Genomic DNA, 19,504 nt, shown 5'->3' on the forward strand with positions numbered 1-19,504 from the left:
GTGGATGTCATTCTCTCAAACTCACCAGTACTGATCTACACTGCAAAAAGTCTGCTTTAAAAAACAAGAAAAAATTTAGAAAAATAAGGTAAAATTGCTTAAAATAAGAAAAATTATCTGACAATAGAACAGGAAAATTTGCTTTGTCAAAACTTTTTAAAACAAGTGAAAATATCCAACCTCCTAGGTACTACAAATATCTTTAAATTAATATATTTTTACTATATATACATATATATATATATATATATATCAAGCTCATTTTGACTAATATAAGTATATTTTTGATTAATTTTTCTGATGTTCAAAATGATTTGTCCTCATTTCTTTTACTTTGGAATGAGCGGTAGCTTAATTTTGAAGGTTTTTGGACGCAAGTGGGAGTCTGAGGTCAATGGTTGTTTGCATTTACTACCAGTTCGCCACTCAGAGAGCCACAATAGAGCTTCCCACCCAACATTTAGCTGTCAGTGACACGCAAACACCTTCGTACACAGTCAATCAAAACTACAAAAGGATGTCTAAACTCACATAGAGTACTACATTCTAACTCTAGAAGACGAACAAAAGAGGTATTCAGTGTTAACCGTTATTTTTTTTTTCAATATCGCATCACAATATTGTGTCATAACTCTTGTTATGGTGGCATTAAAATAAAAATTTTAAGCTAATTACACTTTGAAACCTTCACGTAAAATTTTGATTAGTTTCGTCAACTAATTATTAATTTCTCTTTCATGATCAATTGGCGCAGTGGTTAGCGCTCTTGCCTCACAGCGAGAAGGCCCCGGTTCGAATCCCGGCTGGGACCTTTCTGTGTGGAGTTTGCATGTTCTCCCCGTGCATGCGTGGGTTTTCACCGGGGACTCCGGCTTCCTCCCACCGTCCAAAAACATGCTTCATAGGTTAATTGGTGACTCTAAGTTGTCCCTAGGTGTGAATGTGAGAGTGTATGGGTGTGTGATTGAGGCCCTGAGACAGACTGGTGACCTGTCCAGGGTGAACCCCGCCTTCGCCCATCCATACATTGCCGCCAAGTCCCTGATTGGTTAAAGTTTGACCTGGTTTAACTTTCAACATGGTTTTTGTTTCGTAGAACCCAAAAAACTGAAATGAGAGAGTTTTGAGCGTAGAGGCCTGAAATGCGTATTTACGATTGTTCACATGGACTCAAGCGACGTTCATGCAATCACTTTTCAGGTGGTCACTTGAACGTACGTTGCAGATGGCGGTTTGAGTTAAGGTTTGTGTTCAAACAAGTAGTGATTCTTCAAACCTTTTGGTTTGCCTGACCTCCTGGAACCTGCAAAATCGGGAATTTCAATTGATTTGATTCATACATTCTAGCTGAAATAAGATGGTGCATTAAAAAAAGGAAAATATGCCACTGCTTCAGGGTTTAGGCCCTTTCCTCCTGAGAATATGAAGACAATTCCAATTGGGGGGGATGCAGGTGATGATGGTCCATGTCAGACAAATCAAACCTAGGTATTTGAAGAAGGCCTTTTAATTAAAGCGAGAATGGCTTTCCCCTCCCAGTCCTCATCCAGCTCCATTTCTTACCCCACACAGATGCGGCGTTTATCCCCCCCGGCAACCAGATCTCTCACCCCCTGCTGGTGCGATGACTCATCTTTTTGAGATATCAGGCCCACACTGCTCTCTCGTCTGCACACATCAGAGTGTAAGTATTCAGGTACTCAGCTCGAGAAAATGAGGATGAAGACGTCTCTGAACGCAGACAGTTTTTAAGGCAAAAATAGCAAAGAATGGAAAAAATGTTTTTCAGAACACAGAAAAAAGAAACTTTTTCATTTACAAAAAAAAAAACGGTTGATAAATTAGACTAAAATTACCCTCTTGTTGCGACCATATTTTGCGGCCACAAAAAATAGTGGAAATTTGTGAGGTTATCAGAATGTCTTTGATGTGTTTTCAAGAGAGAGAACAAATATTTGAGTTTTTACACCTAACAAAGAAAGGAGATAAACCAAAAAAACAAGTAGTGAGGTTACTTTAAGGACCCACTCTGATGAAAATTGTGTTTTTGGTCTTCTTAACATGTTTTTGTGGCATTTTTCCGATGATACAGGACATGTATAAAGGAAAATGATTGGGTTTCTGTTTCTTTGTTCCTTTGATGGAATTATATTACATACTCAACATGAGACGACACATCTTCATGACTGGAATGGGATGGAATCCTTATTGTACTTCTATCCCTATATCAAATCCTAAAGAAAAAGAAGAGACAATCCTTGGTGCCCTTTATGCGTGCCACCATACACAACACTAACCACACACAAAAATTTCCTCTTTACAAATATTTTCTTAAATAGAAGTTTTTTTGAACAATTTTTAGAACTTTCTGATGGGAATTCCAAACTTTTACCCTGACAAAAGGAAAACGTCTAGTTTAAAGCAGTGCGAGCAACTTTAAAACTTAAAAATCTCCTACTGTAAATTAGGAAACCCATTAATATTTATTTTGGGATTGGGACAAATAGGAATATTCTAGAACAAAGAGTGGAAGAGGTGGTAGACGAGCACGCCTTTACCTGTGAGCATATTTAAGCCAAACCTCTCCAAAAAAACAATTTTTTTTATATTTCCCATGAACGCAATAAGGAAAATGTATGAGAAACAAAGAAACAAACAAAAAAGTTGCACAAAACAGAATTCCAGGAAAAATGTCAAATAGAGAGCAGTGCTGTTGGGAGAGAAATTATTATTTATTTATTTGTTTTGGGGTGCCTGGTAGCCAAAGCCACACAGGCAGACTAAAGTACAGCCACTGTCTCTATGACAGCACAAGAAAAGTCTCATGGCCCAAAGAATTCTGTGAATTTTGTCTGGAATTTTTATTTTTTTGTATTTTCATTTAAAAACATGTTGATTACTTTGTTTACAACATTTCTTCTTTTCTTTTTTTATGACAGTACACCTTAAAACGTTCATTCTATGTTATAAAACAAATTTTTAAAACATGTTTGGGGGTTTCCACAGCAAAATTAAATGGAATTTTCTGTTTTTGCATGATTTAATGTCTAGTTTGTGATTACAGCATTGAAATGTGACATAATAAAGCGAAACATTAATTCAATTACCAAAAATTCTGTAATTTGTTACATTCAAAATTAGTAGTTTTTATCAAAATAAAAATTTGAGTTGATGGTTTAGTTTACCTAAACATGTACATTTAGAAGTACCAAATTACAGAGCTTTAGTTAATTGATCCAACATTTCACTTTTTACAGTGAAGATGAAGTTGCGCTGATTAAAATAATACCAAACAAGCAAGTAAGTATGTCTTTTCAATTGAAAATACAGAGGTAAATTGAAAAGTAAAGAAAAACTGAGTTTTAGACCCTGTAGGTCTCAAAGGGTTAAACACAGAGCTCTCAGCAACTGGAAGGGGAAGTGGGGGCGGGCTTGCTCCGCCCCAATAGTCCCGCCCACACTTCAGGGTTAGGGTTTCTTTTATATTTTGGATAAAAACACTAGAAATGGTATTTATTGGAGTGAAACTTTGATTTTATTCAAAAACTCCTTTCTAAGATAAACATTAGATAGTCAAGACTCTGTCTTATTGCTATTACTTTGGATTAATATACAGTGGCACTCTTTTTTTTTTTTTTTTTTTGGGCCAAAATTCAAATGTATTATCTTGACTCAAAATAAGCATTTTCTTCTAAGTCTGTTTCTTGAAAAATCTGTCAGTTGTGTTTTTGGTCTTCGTTAAGTCCTTTATTTTGTATTTTAGAAGTCTCATCTTGTATTTGTCTTGACAGGCCTTAGCTGGCCCATGTTTGCGTTTCTGCTGAACAGATCTTTTGATGGCTGACATCAATAAGCTCGATACATAATGAAGTGATCCATTTGCGTGCAGCATGTTTCCAGCATGTTCCATTGACTTTATGAAGCTTGAGCGTGCAGGAAAATCCATTGATAGCTGTCATTTAGGAATAGTGCCAAAATGAAAAACAAAAAGGATTGATTTGAAAAGTGAAACGTTTTTTTTTCTTGTTTGGACTCTGCCAACTATCTGCCTGCGTCCTCCAGTCCTTCCTGCGTCTAATGACAAGCCTTTTTGTCCCTCCATTTGTTTCCTCTGTGTCGACCGCCTCGTCGCAACACACTTGGACTGAGATTACATTTGTACTGGCTGTCGCCTGTCACTTTACAAATGCCCGTCATTAATTTTACAGACTGTAGGCTGTTTTCGGGTACGTTTTATGAGATAATAGCGGAGACTCCAATGTTCTGGTAAGAGGGGGAACCAAAAAGTAGATTTTGTTGTGACCTTATGCTTCTATTTAAACGTTCGGATGAAAGCTTAGAAAGACAGATGATAATTACATGAATTGGCAAAATATTGTTAAAGGATTGACCTCTTGAAAGCTTGATGATCATAAAAAGATTTCTTGGGGTGGGATGGGCGGAGTCTACTCCCATCCCACCATCCCCCATCATCTGGCTTTTTTTTTTTTTTTTTTTTTTTTAACCATGCAGAATCAAAAAATAAGTTATTCGTACAATAGTAACTAACAGAACATACACAAGTTTGGTTATGACTAATCTTGGCCTCTAGATATCACTGTTCCTGTACCGTGAAGCCACATAGATATAAATCCTTTTCAGGGGCGTCAAAATCTTCAAATTGCAACAAAATTAGAGCAGCTGAAGACTGGGAGGTATAAAGATACACAAGACATCAATGTTTGGAATAAAGGTAAATTAACACTTTAATCATGATTAATTCATTACAGACATTTTAGTATTTTTTTCGTAAATCTCTTGCTTTGTGAAGTCTGACATCGAGATGTGCATTATCTGTCTGATAATTCACATCTGGATGGGCATTATCTGTCCGATAATGCACATCTGGATGAGCTTTATCTCACTCATACCAGTTATTTACAAACAAAAAAAAAAATTAAATTAATTATTAAAACTTCAGTCCAGTTATATATTTAAGTTTAAATCGTTTAAGTGTAAATCATTTAGACTATTTCAACGTTGTCATGGTAACAGCTCCAGTGCACGCACCTTCCGTGCTTTGATCTCGTACTTTACTCTGTGGGAAGGTGGTCGTCACGAGAAAATAAACAACGCATCATTTCAGGAGAAAAGTTGGCCTTCTTCCATGTTTGTGTCCAGGTGATGAAACAAACATTTGTTTCAAAGAAACAAAATCAAATTAGTTCAATTCCTTCGTCCTCGAGTTTAATTTCTTTCTTCTTAAATTATATTCTTTTTGTCTCTTCTTCTTCATTTCAGTAATCAAAATGAGCAAATAAACCAAACAGGTAAAAGGAAACTAAAAATATAATTTGTGTATTTTCCACTCTATTGCTGTTGTGGTAAACTGAATAAAGTTTGTCAATATACGTATTATGACTTTAATAAGAAGTTTGTGGTCAGTATTTTTTGGATCGTTCAGAAAAGGATTCCTATTGTTAATTAAAGCACTCAGCATCTGATGTTTTTTTTCTGTTTATTTTAGTTTTTATATTTGTTTTAACATAGAAAAAAAAGTGAAAGTATAAACCGAAAGGCTAAAGTTAAGTTGGAAGTCTATTATAAAAAAAAAAAAAAAAAATTTCAGAAAGCAACTTTTTTAGTATATTGATCTTAACTGCACCACAATATCACAAATGAGGATTTTCACAATCATTGTTAATGTCGATTAATTTAATTAATTCATAATTATTTATCAATTATTGATATTATTCATTATTGCGTTCATCTAATTTTTTCATCAGAAAAGTTTTCCATTTTTTTTTTTTTTTTTGGTAAATTAGAGTACTCTGGATGTCTTGGAGTTGTCAAAGTAAATGTTGGAAGTCTTTAAAAAAAAAATAATATTAATGATAATAATAATAAAGCCACCATTTAAGTTTTATTTTAATCGGTTACTGCGCCACAATGTCAGAAACTTCAATAAAATAACTCAAAATGTGGCTTTTAACATTAATTCATAGATTAAAAAAATGCGATTAAAACTGATTAATTAGATTAATTAATCACACAATAAATTAATCGCATGACGGCACTAATAAAATTGTTGTGAAACAGGAGCAGACAAGAAAATTGGCATTTGAAAAATAAAAAAATAAAAAATGTATTTGTGATTCAGACACTGTTGAGCGGGCCACGAGTTCCCTGCTAGGCTCCGCAACAGGAAAGGGAAAAGGGGCGGCGTTGCTCTGCACTAATAGTCCCAAAAACAATTTAAAGGCAGATTTCTTCTCAACTTTGGTTGCTCTTCAGAAACTACAGTATGTCTTAGAATTTTTTGGGGGCTAAATACAGCATAATCACTGGGAATGATTTTACAGCCAATCAAATGATGATCAGAGTCGGACATTGAACTCTACCGTGAAAGTCATGGGGTTGGCCTTTAATAATCGCCAGTACAATTTAAAGTATTCATGGAGATGTTTGTCTGAACGAATGTAATTGTAGGTTGTTTTTACCTGGATGTTGACTCACCTCTTAATGCCCAAATCCCGTAGAGGCATAACTGGATGCTAAGTAATCCATTACACCTCTGCAGCTGTGACGCTTGTCTCGCAATTTCGGCAAGACCCCGAAGACATCCGGCCCACTTCGCTTTGCATTTTAATTAGCTTTAAGAGAAAACAACAACAGCAACAGGCATAGCTTTTTCAGCGCTCTGTCTCTGGAGCGTCTTCTTTCCTCCAGTGCTCTGCAGATCCACAGGCCTGACAAATCCTTATTAGGAACATGCACCATACATCACTATGATATGTGTGTGTGCTCATGCGTGGAGGGGGGAAAGGCTTTCTGATTTTGCACTGCTGCCTAAGAAAGCCTGTTTGACCAATTAAACCAGGATGCATTTGCTGTGTGTGTGTGCATGAGTCTGCTGTGTGGGCGTGAAAATATTTAGAATCCTCTTGACACCCAATTAGAGAGCAACCCGACATGACCTCCAACTTCAAGAGACACCAAAAGCTCACTTTAAACAACAACTTGGAACTGCTTGACAAAATGGCCTCGCTAATGAGCGCCAGTGAATACAACTTCATCCTTGCTGATTGCTGTTAAAAAGAAGGGAAACAACAGTGTATGCGGGATCCGTGGCTTTAATTAACGGGCATAATGAATTCAGAGACACTGGTCATCCTGCTACTGGTAACTTGGTCATTGGCTACTCTCTGCCTACAAAGTTGCTATAGTTTTTGTAATTCAGGAAAACATTGGAACCAGCAACCCAAGTTGGTGATCAGATTTCGGTTTCATGCTTGCAGCAGCAAAACTCTGGGTCTTGGATAGTTTGCATAAGACCATGACTCCAAGAGGAAATCAGTTGGTTCCGATGATGCATAGATGCTTGTAATAGAATTGGGAGCATTAACTTCAATTAAGTATTTGCAACATCTGACTCTCCTTAAAGTCTCTAAAGGGACTTTTTGCTCCACTTTTTACCAGAAATTTTTAAATTTAGCTTTAAATTTTGTTTGTGTAAAAACCCACTCTGATCATACAGTATATCGAGCTATTTAAAAGGGTCCTCAGTAGTCTTATAGGGTGAATTCAGACTGGATACATTTGGTCCACTTAAAGTAAACCAGTTTGAATATTTTCAGTCACCCAAACGAGTCCTAGACCAGGACTAGGAACCATTTTCTGACCCGTTTTTCGGATGGTCTTGGTTTGTTTCCTATCAGACTGAACTCTGATTCGCTCTGAGATTCCTCAGTCTGAATACGATTCGCTCAGAGACCGAAATAAGTGAACTAAAACGGCCAGTGTAGCCGGTGGTAAACGCGTTAGGAATGAGGCGATTGGTGAGCCGTGAATAAACGTAAAGCATTGATTGTCGTGTTATCCGAAAGGAAATAATTGGTCCAATTGATTACTTGTGAGAGTATTAATTTTAACACCACTAAAAAGACATATTACTCACTTTTCTATGTTTCGTAACGCGACACCCACATGGGAGACCTGCCATGACGTCATCATAAAAGCTACCTGGAAGTTCCTTAACAGAATTCTCCTAAAAACGATGCCATACACCAGAACAATGAGACACAACTCAATAAAATGTGGTCGGATGAATTTGGGCTCATTAAAAACAACTTTTAACAGGATCCACATTGCTTCTCACAGTTTTCCTGACAATCTATATGTCACAAACACTTGTTGTAGGGTTAAGATTGCCTTAGCGTCCCCAGTAAAGCCATCTTGCAGCATTCCTCCAGTGAACCAAAGAAGCAATAAAACGTGTTAAACCTGGCCTTTATATAGACAGTCAGCATCCATCAGCGAAATACAAAGTTTGAATGAGTGAAAAATTCGAGGGGCCGCTGGTCACACGCAGGATGGCGCCAGAATCATTATCTAGGCGGAAGCGGAAATTTCGCAACTTTAGCCAGTTGTGTAAGCGGAAATTTCCAACATTTTAGGAAACTCTTTCAAAAAGGATATTTTAAAAACTTGTTAGAACCATCAGCTTTTAAGCTTTCAAATGCCAATAACAGACATGTCTAGCAGTTTAGTATGCAAGATGAGCTTTAAATAGGACAGTGAACCCTAATCATCTTATTTCTTTTAAGTCAATATTAACAAGTGTTCAAATTTCCAGGTGTAACTACACTCGTTTGCCTCTGGAGAAAAGCTGTCAAAATGCAGTTTTGCTCTCCGTGAATCAGCTGATCACTGATCAGAGCTGCAAAAATTCTGTTTTTCTCTGCAAATCAGATAATCGCTGATCCGAGTTGGCAGAATTCTGTTTTTTATCTGACAAAAAAACGGCCAAACAAATTGAAAAAAGAGAGAAGAAATGGGAGAAAAAGGTCAAAAGCGGGGAGTTTGTGGCGAGGACTTCCAGCCAATGATTTTTTTTTTTTGGTTGCTGGCTCTGGTAGAGGGAGGGACTTCCAGCTATTAATTTTTTTTCTCTGTTACCAGATTACCTTGAAAAATCCTTTCTTTTTGATTTGTTCTGTCCCCGTAACTACCGGCCAATGACTGAAGAGATCTTTAGTCACGTGGTTTTGTTTACATGGATTGGTTCAAAAAAGAAATCTGCGGTATAGACGCCAGTCTGAATACAGACCAAATACAATCTTCAGGACTCGATCTGGAACAAATAAGTGGACTCAATCCACAACAACAGACTTACCCAGTCTGAACACACCCTTAATTATGATTATACCATTTTTAGGCAAAAACAAGAGTCCGGTTTTGTTTCCTTGAACATAGTTTCTGCAGAGTGGCAGAAGTTTACGAGGAAAATGCCTCAAGAACATTGTTAAAAACCATAATTTAATCAGAGTAGGTCTTTACAGTCATAATGCAACACCTCTAATACATTTTGGTTCATGCTAAGACAAAGGGTATTTTAGCATTTATTTTTCTATGACTTATATGGCAGTTAGACTTTATGTCAAATGTCCTGTAGCAGAATCAACTTTTCTTGTTGTGAAGTACATATCATGTCCTCCTGACAACTGGCAATGTAAATTTAGCCTGTGTAGAGGACATGAATTTCTCACCCACACTGCATACAAGTGAATTAAGTCCTTTGGTATCTACAGAGGAGATATTTGGGGCTTTTCAATTCAACCAATTGTGGTTTTGAGAATTGTAGTTTTTGGCAGATTAAAAAAAAAAAAAAGAATGTTTCCTGGTACTCAATATAATAGATTTTTTCTAAGTATTGCATACTTTTTGAGGATAATTTCCATCTGCAAAATGCTGTTCGGGCAGCTCTGATGTTGCATTAAAGTCTGAATCTTTACACAATGACTCCAGCCGAGCCTGGCAGCTCATAACTCCATAGATGACACTTGTGAACTGGAACAAAACTCGTGATCAAAGCCAGGCACAAGGCTATGGTCTTATAGAAAGAGGAGCAGGACTGTGGGAATTGGAGACGAATGTGGTCGGGGGTGGAGGATGAAACGGCATGAGCAACATTCAAATGGAGATCAACTCAGTGGATCCTGCTGTTTGATCTCAGGCTGTTCCCCCTTTTGAAAAATGGTCGACTCCACACAGTCAGGCACCGCTCATGTCTAAATACATCTCCCGTCTTCCAAATCACTGGCCATGCTTCCAGGGGAAAGCATAGTCATGTGGACAGTGTTTACAACCAGATAACATCAAAGTTCAGTCAGTTTCCTTTTTTCGTCTGGTATAAATGAGAAACTCAAAACCTACGAAGATACTCTAATAATATTTAGAAAGACAGCCCTAATCGTCCACACAGACCCTAGCAGGATGATGCATCAAGAAGTCGACAATACAAGTTGATGGGATCGTAGGGCTAGTTTATTCCAAATCAGGGATATTTTAAACATACTTGTGCATTACAGGTAAAAATCTATGGGAAAATGAAGTGGAAGGCTGAGCAAACCGTGCCCTGGACCAAATGGGGTCAGGCATGTTTAACAGGTATGGCCACACGGGTAATTTCGACAAGCCTCATTAACCGGCAGGTTATCCTGCAGCCTCAGGTTTCAGGAGCCAGACATTTTTTAGCAAAGCATAAGGAGACGGCGCTCACCCTGTTGCTCTGCAATCCTCTACAAATGTGGAAGATATAAGCTGCGCATTGCTTAGTTTTTGAGTAATCACATTGTCAAAAACATACGTACCATCGCTTATCTGTGATCATGAGTGAATCTACCAACAGAGAAGGTATTTACAAGCTTTACAAGATGTTTTAGATTGATTATTAGAAGAAAATGAGATAAAGACTTTGGAAAGATGATAAGAAGTGTTAGACAAACACTTATGCATATTGTGTACAAACAGGAATTTAATCTATTTCATCTTAATGAAATGTGTACTTACTGCTAAAAAGTAGATATTAGGGCTTGGAATTACTGGGTACCTCAGGATATGGTGATACATGGCTCACAATATCGATGATATCGCAATACTGCGATAACTGGTAAAACAAAATTAGCTCTAATAACTTACAATATACAGATGAACACATTTTTTTTATTTTTTTGGAAAGTATATCCCATTTTATTTTTTAGCTTGAACAACATCAAAATAAACAACTTGTGTCTTATTTTGTGCAACTTGCTAAAATCATTAATATTATGTCTTTGAGAATCATTGACAATAAATGAATTTGAATTATCTGTAAAATTCAGTGCTAACAGTAGTAAACATGAACTGCAGTGCCAATACTAATAACGAAAAATTGTTGTAAAAAGTAGAACAAAATTTAACTAGCTGCCAGGCACATTGATGCAATGAGCGGCCCCTGTCTACCACCGAAGGAACGTCTCACCAAAGGATGACGAATATAACGTTTTACAGCCTCTTCAATCGAGAATGAAAGATTGAGAACCCATCAAGAATCAATCACAGGACTAAACATCGTGATATATCGCAATATTGATATTTTGCCACACCCCTAGTAGAAATATGACATAAAAAATGTATTTTAATGACTTGCTGATAGAAGTTTTTCACATTAAATCATGGGTCCCCAACCTTTAGGACCATGTACTGGGCATGAAACTGGTATTAGCGTCTGTGGCCTGGTACCAGAGGGACCGTCCCAAGGGTTTGGTGAGTTAAGATTTAACAGGAACAGACAGCACATCAAAAACGATGAGTTGGGGACACCCAAAATGTCAAAAAGTGAGACGGAGAACCAAAAAAGTCCATTATATGAAGAGTTGGGAGTGAGAATGCTTCGGAATATCTAAGATTTTAGTGTTTGTACACTAAGGTTTATAAACAAAAATATGAATATTTAAAAAACTTTCTCTTTGAATATTTTGCTTTTCCTCAAACAGTTCACAAAAGCTGCTCACAAACCTTCATTTACTTTCCATCGCTCCTCCTGTTCAACGATAATGCTTTGTCATTACTCAAGCAGATAACGAGCCAAGAAAGACTCTCAACAAGGAAAAAGTTGTCAAAAGGAGGAATAAATATTTTAGTGTTAGTTGAAATCAGTGTGCGATGCATCAGTTTGAAAGTTCTGAAGTGCTTTTTACCCAAGGTCCCATGGGACTGTTGTGGGTTTGTTTGTACTTGAACGGCACTTCATGTATAAAACTTAGAAAGTGCGCATTAGTTTTAGAGGTCTTCTTAGAAAATGTAGAGAGTAAGTTGTTTTTCCAAATGCTGCAACAAAGACCTTGTGTGACAAACAGAGAAAAGCATCAATTTTTGAAAAGATTGCAACATATAGATCTGTTATAAGCTTTAGTTGATTGGGAAATGTTCTTCTGTTGCTAGAAATGTGTGAAAACTGCGTATTTAAGCTTAAGTCTTATTCCTGGAATCTGTTCTATAGGGTTTAACTAACATTCTACAAGTTGTAGACTTATTCGGACGGTCTTTTATAAAAGAAATTGCACACTTACCAATTTTAAGCTTCGGCTTCCCTCAGGATTCTCTGTCAGCGGGCGGAATATATAGTTTCATTAATTGTGGCAAGTCCCTTAGGGTCTGTAGCTGCACTACAGATTCCTATTTTTATACTATGACCACCAACTTGTCTATAAGCATCTCCGTTTGTGTGTGTTATTAGCCCTTCCGCTCTCCTAGGCTTGTTTGCCTTATAAGTGGGGTCATCTGGACCCCACAAGACAGTGCGCTGAACTTTTTTTTTCAATGATTGTCGATCTTGACTGGTGTCCAATGACAGACATGAAGTCTTGTCCACCTTTGTCATGGAACACCTCAATGAAACTTGGACACTATAAGAGAGCACAAGGGTTAGGATGTAACTGTCTTTGTTTCTTGGTGTTTCTCCATCAGTGTACAGATAGTTTCTAGTTTTTGTATTCATTGTCGTTTCGTAACGTCTTACCATCACTTCTATTTCAGTTACTTGATCTACATGATGTTCTGGTTCTTTATTAGGTGACTCACCGTGGTGTTCTTATAGTCATTAACTCCTAGGTCGGTTTATTCCTTGTGTTTTAGGTAAGGCACACTTATTAGCATGAACTCACATCTGAGGTTTATTTAACAATTGGACATAAATTAGCATAAATCAAATCATTTCGTCAATTAGCTTAGTGATCAGAAAAAAAAATGTATGTATTTTAGAACTGCTTTGACACAGCCTTTCATTTATTCAACTTTTTTTTTTCTAAAGTTAACCTTTTAGTCCTCTTAAATTGGTGCTTTATTTGTAAAATTGCTTCTTTTCGGAAGAGCCACCTGTCCTGGATGTTCCCTGCTTTCGTCCAGTGACAGCTGGGATGTGCTCCAGCAGAACGCCGTGACCCTGAACAGGAAGAAGCAGGTATAGAAAATGGATGGATGATTTTCCATTAGGGCATTAGTTCTGTTTTTCTGTTCCTGTCTCGCATCACTCTCCGCGCCAGGTATGTCTTCCGTATGGATCCGCTTTGATTTCCTTTCTTTGAATTCTTGTGTGGTGCGATTATAGTTTGATTAATGTGGAATATACTCTGAATTTGGAGCCTCCTTTACAGGAAGTGTCAGATTTCCTTCTGAGGTCAACGTTGCAAAGTATACCCAACTTATTAGACAATGACTTGATAAAAAAGGGTCATTGATCTGAGACTGACATCAGTTAATAGTTATAGTGCCACTTTTGAATTTATGTGCAGGAAACCAAAAATTGCATCTTTAATTGCAACATTTTTTTTAGGGACTTGACAAGCTAAAGCTAGCATGGTTTAGCTAAGCAACTACGTCGCTAGCTTTGAGTAGCTTGGACAGTGAACTGTTAACACAGCAGTTTACTCAATAGAATACTAGAGATGCTACTTTTTTTATACTAAACCAGATAACACTAAGTTGGATATTAGCAAATCAGGCGATCAAAAAGAAGCTACGATCAATGGTTTACGCTCACTCAGAAGTGACGTTCAACGTCCATATAGCTCACTTTTTGGTCACTAATTAGCTTCTGATGCTTAACCAACATTGATTTTCTGTCAAATTTGCCATTGAAATATATATTTAAAATGTAAAATTTAGATTATTTCCATATATATATATATTTATACTGTGACAGCAATTTTTGAACAGAGACACTTGTAAACCTGGCTGTCATTCTGGTTTGGCAACAATTGACAATAACGCCTTAAAAAGAACAACAATGGACAACAGCTTGTTTTTTTTCTTGCTTTACTTCTGGTACATGGTGTATAACAGGAATTTCATGTTGTTTGAAACGCTGGAAACTTTAGCTTAAATTGACGCCTCCTAATCCCATCTTCGCCTACTGCCAATCAACCGGTGGCTACTATGGCTACAACAGTTCCGTTCCACTTTTCAATGGATCTAGAACTGGTGGAAGTATGGTTCAGTACTCTTTACAATTTACAATATAAGTGCTCAAAATACTGGAACATACCAGACCGCTCAGTGGAACCAAAGCTTTAAAGAGGATTTATTTGAAGACATACTCTGATATCTTTTGATCTATTTTCAAAGCATTCACAGTGGAGTTTACTCATAAATATGGATTTATTTTTTGTCAAGATATTATTATTAATAATAATTATAATAAAAAGCATATTTTCTAGAACATAGTTTCTGCAGAGTGGCAGCATTTCATTAAAAAATCTCCTATTGGTGGTGAAATCCCGCCCCCTTCCCTTCCCCCATTGTTCAGGAAGCTTGTGGACCACCTAGCTTAATTTTTAGACACAAATAGGCTCTTTTTTTCCATCTTCTCCTTATTTACAACGATTTGAATTAAAAAAGGAATCAGATATACAGTTTTGAGCTTAATTTTCCTTATATATGTCCTCCATGATCAGAAAAATACCACAAGTACATGTTGAAAAATAGCCAAAACTCGAGTTTCATTGAAGTGGATCTTTAACACTAACTAAAAGCTTAACAAGAATGACAAACTTTGATTAAAAAAAAGCCCTTTGTGGCTCCAGACAAAGACATCGTTCCAATCTCACCTTTGTAGCTTGTTTCAGAGGAGAACATCAGCAACTTGAACTATCTCCCACCCCCAACAAATTACCCCACTTTGTCTCTGTGTCTATACCTAATGACTGGTTTGTGTTACCAAGCGTCCTCTATTCTTTCTCTCCCGCTCCGTCCACTCACCTTTGGATTAGCTTTTCCACTGCGCTGACCCCGAGATCAAGCTGAGAATTCAATGGCTCTGTGGGGAGCTCAGCTACGTTTGTATTTATTTTTTCCCTGAGAGCGTCGGAGTGCAATATGTTCAAATATTATTTTTGAGGCACTTCCTGCGTTCTGGTCTCTGGGTGGGAGTTTTTTTTTTTTTAAGGAGGAAAAAAGAAAAGGGGGGTGGGGGGGTGACTTGGTCGCTTGCAGGAATGATTAATGGGGAAAACTTTCAGTGCTGATGCTGTTCGAATAATGGTAGCCATGCCAGGAAATAAAAAAATAAAAAATCTTACTTTTAAGCTCTACATAATCGATCCAAACGAAAAGAATGTGGGAAAAAAAGCATCTCAATTTCTAACACTTTGGATTCTTTTACAGCACATGTTCCGCCTTAAGAAATCCTTGTGACTTCATAGGAGTTGGAGGAAATAAAGTCTCCCCAACAACAGTCAGAGTAGGTTAACTTGCAAAAGCTACTTCTATATTCCAGGCTGATTGATTTCGGCGTTCAGCATCTGCTCTTTCTACATTTTTCTCCGATCTAATTAGCTCCTGACGCTGACATAATTACTTATCACAGATGGACTGAAGATGTCTGGCTGTCACCGTCTCACCTACTTAGCCTCGCAACCCGTTTAAAGCTGGATTCCGTTTAAACTTGTTCATTTTTGCTCTTCCAGAACTGCATGCTGTTGTAGGAAATCAAACGAAAAGAAGCGTGAGGATTAGTTTATTTTGCCTTCAAAAATAAGAATATTTGAGCCAGCCAGACGTGCTTGTACTTAGAGCTCTTGAATCTCTGAGTGCCGCAATGGAGGGTGTTGACCTTGCAACACAAGCTGTTTACAAAGTGTTCTGATGCTGGAAAGTGTCCTAAACTATTTCTAGTCTGACATATTGTTTTCTAAAGAGATGCTGTGGGCTGAATGTAAAAGATCAGGACGATATAAAGGCTTGAGTGTTGATGCATACTGAAGGTATCCAGACGATTTATCCTGCTCTGTTTTAAGGGTCATGACCACTGTGATCTCAAATGTGCAACTTTAATGACCCCACTTCAATGAAGATTGAGTTTTTGTTATTTTTAACCTGTTGTTGTGGCATTTTTATGATAATGAAGGATATGCATAAAGAAAATGAAGCTCTAAAATACTTTTCTGAGAATTTCTTTATTCAAATTATTGTGAATCAGGAGCAAACGAAAAAACGACGAGTTTAAAGGATTGTATTTATGTTGTAGAAAATCCATTCCGATGCATCCATTTGCAGACTAATAGATCCATGAACTCTTTTATTATGGTTCTGGGCCATCTTGGTTTGTTTTCTGTTGCTTTTAATTTGTCTTGCGCAGGAGTTTTGGCTTCTCCAAGCTCTGGATAAAGCTCTGCCTTTAGACTTCTGGGCTTCTGGCGACAGAGTTTCTGCCGATTCAGAGCCGTCTTCTCCATGGTCCATGGCATTGGGACTTTCTGATACACATTAAAGAGTTCTGAATGTTAAAAGTGGTTCCGTCTCCTCACTTCTTTGATACGTGGCTTGTCTGGGATCTGAACCCGAGACCTCTCGTTGCTGGTCATAAGAGTCTTCTTCATCTGAGTAACTGGCTCAGAAATTTATGACCAAATTTCTACAATATTCCTCACTTGTTTTGTTGCACCAGTAATGTTAAGCTAGTGGGAACACATTTAAACAGATGGATAATGGGATGTGGGGGCAGGCTTACTCCTTCCTACAACTCAGAGGTGGTTTTCTATTGAACTACTGCTGCCCTGCAGAAACTATGTCCTAGATGACACATTCTCATTCCCAAGTTGTCACACATTGACGTATGGTTAAGGACCCCTACGCATTTGGCGATTTGGATGTCCCCAATTCGTCTTTTCTTGACGTGATGGCTGTTCCCATTAAATCAGGGATCCAGGCATTTTGTCCAGACGTGGACCAATCCTTCGGACGCATCCAGTACCCCGTCCGGTACTGTGTCCAGTACCCCATCCAGTATAGGCCCGCGTCCGGTACAGAAGTACCACGTTTGGTACCAATACCCGTGTAGTACTGGGTCAGGGTACACTGTACTGGTTTGCGGCCTGGAGGTTGGGGAGCCCTGATTTAATTGATTGAAAAAAGCGATTACGTCCAAAAACAACAAGTTTGGGACGCCCAAAACATAAACTTTTGCCGTGCTGGCTGCTTCCATTAAATAAAGGTTCCAAGTGTTTGTCCAGACGCAGTAGCGAACGTGGTACCAGACGAAGACCGGTGGCCTCCGCATCCAATACCGGTTTGCAGTCTGGAGGTTGGGGAGCCCTGATTTTTTTGGAGAAAGCCATCAAGTCAAAAAACGACAAGTTCGGGATGCCCAAAATGTCAATTTTTTACATGGATGTGTGCTTAACCAAATGTCAATATTTGACAACTTGGAAATTAGAATGTGTTGTGCTAGAACACAAAACAGTGTTTGGTTTTTGGTGTTAAAAACTGTATAACCATAATTAAAAGACCATAAAAAGATGATTGCAGTGAGGCTTAAAGGTCTGTATGGACATTGTAAGGGCTTTATAAATACAGTTTATTACTATCATTATTATTATCAATTGTGTGATATTCATTTTTTTAAGTATTAGTGAAACTGAACTGAAAAAAAAACACAGTTGCACTCTTACACCGTACTGACTGTTCCAAAAGTACATCCTTGTGCTTTCCGGAACTTTTCCTGAGGATCCAATTCCCTTTTTCAGTTTAGGTGGAAGGCACCATTTCTATCTTTAGAGCTGGAGCTGGGAGGACCAGAAGCACTGCTGACTTAAAATAGCATCACTTTAAAACACTATAATAAGTTTGTGCCAAAACATCTTATATGATAAAGAAAAAACTCTAAAAAGAGCATTTTATATTAACATTTGGGCCACTAGACTTTATAAAGATACATAAACACAGGTTGTTTTTTTTTTGGTCAAAAAAAGGTTCTACACCATAGAACGGGAAACAGTGGATCAATTAACAAAAAGTCTGTCACTTGTTACATTTAAAAATATTAGTCTTTATCAAATTACACGTTAAGAGTTGAGTAAACCATGAACCTAAAATTATAATTTGATGAAAACTAATACCTACCCTAGACATGTTGACATTATAAGTGGGGTCATCTAGACCCGTAACTCTTTAGGGCCCCTATTGGTGGTAAGTCCATTGAAAAGTGGAACGGAATGGATTGGGATGAAGCCGCCCTAGCCACCCGTTCATTGGCATATAGAGCTAATATAACGCTTATTTAAGCTAACATTTAATTTTTGCATTTCCTGTGTACTCTTTTGGTTGAAAATGCCTGCAAACAACAACGGCAAGGCCTGGGGCCCGTTACAAGAAGCAGGTTTTGTTGGAACTCTGAGTTTGTGAACTCCAAATTCAGTAAAACTCTGAGTTTTCGGTTTCAGAAAGAGAGAAAACTCAAACCCGGGAAAGTGGGCGAAACCAAGCCCATTTCAAGAAGCAAGTTAAGCTGAACTCAGAATCAATCACTATGGTAATGCTTTTTTAACAGTTTCTTTTTAGCGTGCAGTGATATCCGTGTGTGTAGGTGGGAGGGTTACCAAAACTGGTCATTTATGCGATTACGGAGATTACTGGTTGGATTAGTAACAGATCAAAAACCATTCCTTACTCAACAAGAGACAAAATAACCTTCCTGACATTATTTATTCATTATTTGGAATAATTCAAATAACTGCAGATATTTTCTCTTTCTGTTCTACCGCTGCAGCTGTGTTGCTTTACTTGCAGAAAATGCGCTCCTATAGTCGGCATATGCTTGAAGGAACTTATCAATTTCTGCCGCCGGAAGTACGTAACTCAGGTGTTTGTTCCCGTTGCCATGGTGAATCATGCTGTCTTTGCTCCATTGATCAGGGCTTTTTGTGGTCGCGACGCTCACACCTGATTCTGGTTCTGACAACTTCAAGTTGATTAAATCAAACATTTTCAGCAGTTCTGAAACCGAAAACCCTGAGTTTGGGAATTTAGCGTCCAGTGACTCTAAGTTCAGGTTTGAACTCTAAATTTGTTGAACCTGCTTCTTGGAACAGGCCCCTGGTCTGCAGTGGAAGGACAAATATTCCTTGCCATCCTTGGCGATGGTGTAATACAGGGTGAGCTAGCGGCACGCTAGCAGTCTACGCCACTGGACACACCGTGGAAACCATCAACTCAGTGGAAGTTGCCAGAATTAACCTGTACCACTCCTTAACGAACCGGACTGGATCGCTTAATAGAAACGAGGCTTTAACCCTTGTGCTATCTAATGGGGTCCAAATGACCCAACCCTTATTCATCCCATGACAAATGTGGAGGAAGGACTGCCATGGACACCAGTGACAATCAAAAATAATTGGAAAAGGAAAAAAAAAAAAAAATCAACACACTG

General features: G+C 37.9%; 1 long non-coding RNA gene across 1 annotated transcript in view; it reads left to right on the forward strand.

Annotated features, from left to right (window-relative positions):
* Positions 1-1,230: 1,230 nt before the first annotated feature.
* Positions 1,231-19,504, forward strand: part of LOC112160175 — a 75,075-nt gene continuing 56,801 nt past the window's right edge. The window contains exon 1 of the long non-coding RNA XR_002921623.2: positions 1,231-1,684. This is a non-coding gene — a long non-coding RNA (uncharacterized LOC112160175). The remainder of the gene's footprint in view (positions 1,685-19,504) is intronic.

Source organism: Oryzias melastigma, linkage group LG2 (assembly GCF_002922805.2).
Source record: "Oryzias melastigma strain HK-1 linkage group LG2, ASM292280v2, whole genome shotgun sequence".
In the NCBI taxonomy this organism is placed as follows: Eukaryota; Metazoa; Chordata; class Actinopteri; order Beloniformes; family Adrianichthyidae; genus Oryzias; species Oryzias melastigma.